Raw genomic sequence first — 7,770 nt, 5'->3', positions numbered from 1 at the left:
GCATTCACTGATCAACTCTACACAGAGAGAGGAAGAAGCTGTATCTCTACCCTGTAGCTGTGGAAACTTGCCAGAAGACATGCCCACCCCACGTGGAGCCTCTGTTCCCCTGTTCGTGATCTGATGTACTGACACACCTTGATATGCGACTTGAGAGAATGAATTCCTTTATTTAAATGCTTCGCAACCTACAAGTAACATTTTGTGTACTGGTTCAGAAAACACCTGAGAAGTCTATGTCAAAAGATCGGTTTGACTCTCTTGAGAAAAGAGACTGTATTTTAAATTAACAAAGACTAATTTATTTCAGATTTGAATTATTTTTTGTCTTCGTTAACTTGTGCTTAATAGTTAAATACTGCAGTAAAAATACCAATGTGCCATGTTCATAACGAAGTAAACTAACGGTGCAGCACTGAGAAACCAGCTTCATCTCATATGCTACGTATTAATAGCACAGTAAACATTTTGATGTTTTGCAGGTCAGACAGCTACTTTTATATTATTGGCACCTGCATCTCATGTAGCTAATAACGTTGCCACCTCAGCATATCTTATTAAAGGTGGGATAAGTTATAGATAGATTTCCATAGCAGTTAGCCATCTTTTAAACATCTGAAAAACAACAAACCTGGTGGGTATTCAACTGAACAGAAAATCAATTTCACTAAAATCAGGGGGGAAATTTCAACCTCCAAAGGAGACAATGTGCCAAACTTCAGCTTCTGATATTCACTACTGCTGTTTAGTAACAACAGTGATCATGTATACCCTTACTTTTTCCCAGACATCCAACCTAAAAAGTTTTCCCAGTTCATTCAGTAAATTTGGGAAATTAACCCATAATCTAAATAGGAAGAGTTCAGTTTCTACATATATCTCCAATATTATGTCTGTACAGGTGGCTCACAAAAGTATGTAATTTCAGGACTAGAGCCTTATAATAGAAATGCTGCTGAAATTTCAAATTACTATAAATAAATAACCATCAAAATACAAAGTCAATCTGTTAGCCTGTCACCAGTGTATAGCATCCTGGGTTTTGATCATGCTGGTAAGCGTATTATCTTTTAACACTGTTTATTTGAGTTTTTGTTTTGAAAGAAAAGCAGAAGAATACTTGATAACCTTCTTGTATATCAGGCCAACAACTGCAGTCTTGACTTTGACTGCAGTAGGCATGTTGTTACGCTGGTATAACTGATGGAGAAGAGTTTGTGAGAGAACTACAAAAAACAGGGCAATAGCATAGCCATATCCACTCCCATATGAGCTAGAATGATTTTCACAGACTGTTATCATTGCTCTGAAAATGAAGGAAAATAAATTTTCAATTCTGTGCATTAAGTCAACAACGGACAATAAAAAGTTCAATAAACGGACACACTGGCAAGTTGTTTGATTAAGTCCATTTTGGATCCAGATACGGTGGAAGGTCACAAAGAAATACGATGTTAAAAAAAGGCAGGTCATATCTGTGTTTTCCAATTTGTTAGCTTAGAAACAGTTCTCAAGTACTATTCTAGACATGAATGTGCTATTGCTGACTTCACTGACAATGGAGTACAAATAAAGAATGGCATAAAAGAAAAAAAGAAAAAAAATTAGACATTTGTACTTAGAAAGGTTGCAACTACCAACCATGAAAGTGAGAGAGAAAAAAAATCTAGAGGAAAATTCTTAAATTTGTGTTAGTAAAAGGTTATCTTAAATAACCAGCAACTGTGATGTTTTCAAACAGATTTTATGGTTAACAATTTTGTTCAGGATTACACTGATTCAAGGTATAGTTTGGAGGTTAATAATAATTCTGTTCATTAACTCTTTCCTTTATAAACACACCGGTATTTGATAAATTCTTAACACCTCTGTGGTAAGCACAATTTCTAAAAACCACTTCCATTAACCTCACGGTACAAACAACATGATAACAACAGTCATTGCAGTTTTCCATTAAATGCTGAAGCTGTAGATATTATTATATATATTTAAGTGGTTTTTTTTTAAAAACAGAGATGGAAAAAATATTGACAAAAAAGCAGGAAAGTTAAGTATCTTGGTACTCCATTTTTCTTAACATTTGATTTTATATTTAAGTATATTAAATACAATATTGTGGAATTGAACTTCTACCGGTTTTGTCTCAGTCCTTTGGCTAAGAAATTCCTGATCTCTTTGAGCTTTTCCTCATTAGATCATTTTCAGATAATCACTGGGGCGGGGGATAAAATCTTTACACATCTAAGCTGTTGCTTAGTTTGGTTTTGATATTGGTAACGCTTTAGCTTTATTATTACTGTTACTCTCTGAACATAAAGTGAAACACGTTAAGAACTTACTTCATTATTTGTGGACTCATGAAAGCCAGAATGTCAGCTGTAACTTTCAGAAATGCAACTTTAACCAATAAAAATTTAAATGTTTGCCATAATGGCAAAATCAAAGATGGTTTATGGAAACTTGTTTTCTTAAATAGCACTCTTCTGATGTAAGAAGCCTGCAAGATTACAAAAACATGTACAGAATTCAGAGAAAAAATTATTTTTTAACTTCACCCACATTTACAAATGTAAAATATGTAATATTAGAGTGTCCATCTAAAGCCATCACTGTACTTATGATCTGAAAAAGCACATTTCCTACAGTTAGAAGAAAAGCTTTGGGGTAAGAAATGAAATCTGGTTTACTTAGCCTGCCTAGTAGTTTTTCAGGAAAGGATAAACACTATTTCTAGGGTTGCCCCAATCATCCACAAATATAACTAGAAAGTAATTTAATCCTCAAATGATTATCACAGGTCAAAAAACCTGTATCAGAAAAACAGAGGTAAGCTTCAACATAAATACATTATCGTTTATAGCAGGCTTACAGTAACTTTATATTTAAGGTTGAATAACCCTTCTATTTTTTCACAATATTTTCAGTTGTCCAGTAACTACTTTTTTCAGTTTGAATTTAGCTCAAACAATTGTAAATATTCTTACAAGGGCTCAAAAAAAAAAGTTAGCCTTTCTTAATTATCACAGTGATGAAGGACAGGTTATTTTTTACAGATTACTTAAATAATAAAAACAGTATCTGAATTAAAAATTATCCTTATTGAAAAATACTCCTGAATGCTTTGGTGGAAAGGGTTTTGGTGTGCGGAATTTGGTGTAGAAAGGGTTTCTATTTGGTAGAAAGTGTTTTGGTGTTTGGATCAGTGGAAGGAAGGGGAAATCTGCAAATAAATAAGGAAAATCAGACTGAAGAGATGCAGTAAAGTCAGACTCTGCAGGAGCCCTCTTCTCAGTAAGTCATTAAAAAACAAAAGCTACGCTTACTGGACTTACAGGTTAGGTCCTCTCTCCTGTGAACTTCCTAACATTAGAGAGCTCCTAGTGCACTTTAACTACAACAACAAAATAATAACTGTGACTGAAACTTTCAAGGATTTACATGAAAATTACACAGGATAACTCAAGCAAAAACCCCAAAATATCTGTAAAACTCAATATTGTTAAAATTAAAGAAAACTGAAGCCTGTTTTGTGTGTTCTGTAAGCCAGAGCGTCTACTGATAAGCAAGCTGATAATAGACTTCTCTACCTAACCTGAAATACAGATGCAAAGATAAGACACCGGGAAACAGACAAGTTCAGAGAGAATTAGTCAGACAGTTTTGACAAAGATGATAATTAATCACTGAAGTAAAAGTCATGGTAGATTCTGTATCACTTGAAGTGTTAAAATGTCACTGGATATCTTTCTAAGAGATAAGTTTGAACTTACAGGATCCAGAAAAATCCTATAGCCACACTAGAGATCACTGATCACAACACTGAGTGGCCTTTGTGATCTACAAAATATAGACTATTCAATAAACAACAAGAACAACAAATCATCTCCACCTTCTAGAGTCCTTAAATGTAGAAAAGGATATTGCCTATTGTCAGAATTATAACTACCGTTAATCCTGTGGTAGACTTTTCAATTTTTTCTCCATTGCTTTTCAAAGTTAGGACACACACTGTACGGTGAATCACTTTCATTCAGTTCAAACAGGTCATCCCTCTCCAGTGGCTTCTTATAGCCTATAGATATTAGTCTGAAAGAAAGCAATGAATTTAAATAGCACGAAATACAGCAGACAAAACAAGCAGAACTACTAACTCAAAAAGTTAATGATATCACTTAGTGTATATAAATAAACTCTATCATCAAAATAATGTATGCAATCCTATAAAGGCTACAGACTAAATAGTGGAGCACACTTATGGTCACTTTAAATACACTGAAATTCACCTGAAGTAAGAAGAGCCCAAGCAGATTGTCACACCTGAACAGCAAATTCTGAGGAACCTTTCTACCTCAGAATCCGTCTACATTTCTGATCCCGTATTTCTTTATCGGAAAATATACTATTTCATAAACAAATGTGTGTAGCATCATTACCCACTTACTCTTGTGATTTGGAATGAAATACCTTTTCTATCATAGGATTGCATTATGTTGCGACTCATCTTTAACCAAGGTAACAACCTTAAACTACTGGGTTTCAGCACAAGTACAATAGAAGTTTCCTTACAGTAGATCTTCAGCTGTTAAAATTTTGTTTTAATAAAGTGCTTTTACCCACTTAAGTGTCAACACAACCTAAAATTGGTCTTAAAAAGGCAAAATAGGGCTGATGAATACACTGAACCTACAGGAACTCTGTTTGAAAGAACAATAGATGATTTGGAATTTTTGATGAGCATGTCAGATTTATGACAACTCAAAGCAAACCATGCCACACCATTTCTGAGGCGGGGAAAATGCAAAAGCATTAATGTTGACAATGTTCTGTAACTTAAAGGAAGTCCAAAACATCTAGGCATCAACCCGAGATGCATGCACAGACGCTGGAGTGTGTGTCCTGCCAGTGGCAGCTCTAATGCTTTCAAACCGGTGGGGATTTCCCTCCCCGAGAGCTGCAACACAAGTGCAGTGTCTGTCTTCTCCAGGGAGCACTTCCAGTGTATCATTCCTGTGCCGGTCAATGCCAGCGCTGGGCTCGGGCCTAAGGTGTGTGCCATTGTGCTTATCACAGGACAGAAAATAAGACTTAGAAACACTTTTTTTGAGGTTGTAAAATTCTGTGGGGGTGGACCTCACTATTCCCAAGGGTCGCCCAAACATCTACTGAAGCTGTAACATTAGTACAAAATGAATTTACCTTACGCTTGATAAGTTAAGGCAAAAATAACACAGCTTCTCACTAAGAGCGCCAGCTTTTGAGACAGATGAGGCAAGCAGACCAGTTGGTACTTGAGTGGGAACTGTTGTTTAAGAGTTCTGCATAACTCATCTCAGTGCTAAACTCACTGCTGCCAGAGGATAAACAGATTTACCAAATGCCCTTCACACTGTAATCTCCAGACTGCCTGAATTCTAAAGAAACATAATATAGCATTATGGGTGTATTATATAACAGTTAATTCGAGACTTCCTCATTTAGATTGCAAGCACTTAAGGCAAGTATGTGTTAGGCATAACTTACTGTGTTTGCTTGTGACTGGAAACATATCTCATGTTCAGAATATTAGTTTAATCGCATCCAGTTAGTTATTTCATAGCTAAACAAGTTCTTACTGAGTAGAACTGAAATCTTTTTTTCCCCTCCTTCGTTAAACATTGTGGAATTGGTTAAAAACTACAAAGGACAGCCTAGCTTGAACATTTGGGTAAACGTTGTTATACAATGAACAAATAAATGTCATATAGAAGTGCTGCACTCAGTACACTACATAACTTTCTAGAAAAACTGAAAATTTGTATTTATGGTATAGAATGTAAGGACTGGTAAAAAACACAGCTACTCTGAAACTGATGGTGAGGGCCAGAGTTCAACTGAATACTCTGAATCCTTGAAACAATCTGATTGTTTTCTCTCAGCTTATTAATAGCAAATACCATTTTCAGTTTTTCCTTAAAATTATTAATATTCAATAAAGCAAGAAACAGTTATAATACTCTTAAGATGTTTTTTCTCACTTTTAGATTTTTGAGGTGTATATGTCTGACTCAAATGATTTTTAAAGAAGAAAAAAAATGTTAAAAATTAGTAATGGTCACAAGACATAACACATTAAATTGTTTGAAATAACATCCAAAATATTAAGTGACAGGAAGCTGCATGACTTGATATAGCTGAGCTTTCAGTTCCTATTTTTGAGTAGAAAATGTCCCAAGAAGTGGAGGGACTTTATTGGTGTTTATGAGCAGGTGATCTACAGTAATAACATGTGGCTTGCCGTAAAAGAGGGAAGAAAACAAGCATGAAATTGGCTACTTGGAAAATACCTTAAATGTATTACTGACTATTTGTCCCTGGAGATCTAGCAAATTGTTGTATCACTACATGGAGTATAAAGTAAACCTTGTTTTAATTTTTGTCTATTGCCAAACTTGACACAGACAGATAATAAATAAAAAAGGATAGCTTAATTTGGCTTTTTATATCCCGTTGTCTAAAAATATTGTCTATTGTGACAAGAACATTGTGCTTAGTTATCAAAATATTAATGTTTTAAATAATGCCATTAGGTAACATATAAAATGACTATTACTACGTATAAACACTACTCCACAAAATATTTGAATATAGTCTCTAAAAGTTGTAAACTTTGATTTTTGTACAAAAAGCTAACAGCAATCTCAGGCTCAGGGTCAAGCTAGAATGATGGTGTGGGATGTAAGCGCATGCTCTGTAATTCTGTGAGCATCAATGAACATCAACAAGCAGTTTAGTAAATTCTTATCTGCTAAACCAGGAATATGTTAATTTTCTGAACAAAAAAAAATTTCTTCAGCACTGCACTTCTGTTTAAAAAAAGCAAAAAGGAAAAGTAGCAATGTTACTTGAAAGCCTGAAGAAAAAGTTGGGTTTTTTTCTTTTACCAAAGACGTAGTTCTTCGGAGCTATTTAATTCTGAGCTATAACAGGGTCTACATTTACACTTCTTTGTCTGCTACCTTCTCTCACAGATACGCTCTAACACAAGGTATGAAGAATGGGAGATCTAAAGTCTCGTGACTTACTAGAACAACTTAACTTGCTGTAAGAGGATATTAACCACCACCTTAGCTTGATGTTACACTATTTACACATACCCTAGAGTATGACCACACCAACAGTAAAGCATAGGAGTTGGACTCAATGATCCTTATAGGTCCCTTCCGACTTGAGATATTCTGTGATTCTATGTCCAATACAAGCAAACCTTCCTTAAATCTTTGACAGTTAAAATCCTGCGGGTTTTTTCCCCCCCATTTGAAAACCTAGCTATTGGAAGTTATCAACTGCTAATACCTAAAAAACAGCAAACTCCGTTCAGACCTTACAAGATGACGTACTACTAACGTGTGCTGCACACATGCAGGAGGAGAAGAATATGAGGCTTCTGCCCTGCTGCCAATTCCGTAAGTCATTGGAGATAAGCGTGATAGAGGCAAACAAATATGAACTCTCCCATAGTTCTTGAGGAATGTGTATCCACACCCAAGAACGACTTCAGCGCACCTAGGTAGTGAATTCTGTCCCTCGGTAATTACTATCCTAAAATAATTTCTAACGAAAGATGCAGTTACAGTTCTTTTCGGTAGGTGGTATAAAAAACCCAGCTATCAAAAACGTATGCTGCGGGTGCTCTGAGATCCCGTATCTTTTCCACAGGTTCTCCGGTACTTTCGGCGCAAGCCGCCGGCTCCCCGCCGGGGCAGCAGGCAGGCCCCGGCGGGGCGGCACCCC

General features: G+C 35.8%; 1 pseudogene; it reads right to left on the bottom strand.

The window, feature by feature from the left end:
* Positions 1–7,770, bottom strand: part of LOC103920208 — a 38,006-nt pseudogene that overhangs the window by 28,141 nt on the left and 2,095 nt on the right.

This window comes from Pygoscelis adeliae, unplaced genomic scaffold, assembly GCF_000699105.1.
Source record: "Pygoscelis adeliae isolate BGI_AS28 unplaced genomic scaffold, ASM69910v1 Scaffold14, whole genome shotgun sequence".
Taxonomy (NCBI): domain Eukaryota; kingdom Metazoa; phylum Chordata; class Aves; order Sphenisciformes; family Spheniscidae; genus Pygoscelis; species Pygoscelis adeliae.
The sequence above is the reverse complement of the archived record's forward strand: the minus strand, read 5'-3'. Positions and strand labels throughout refer to the sequence as shown.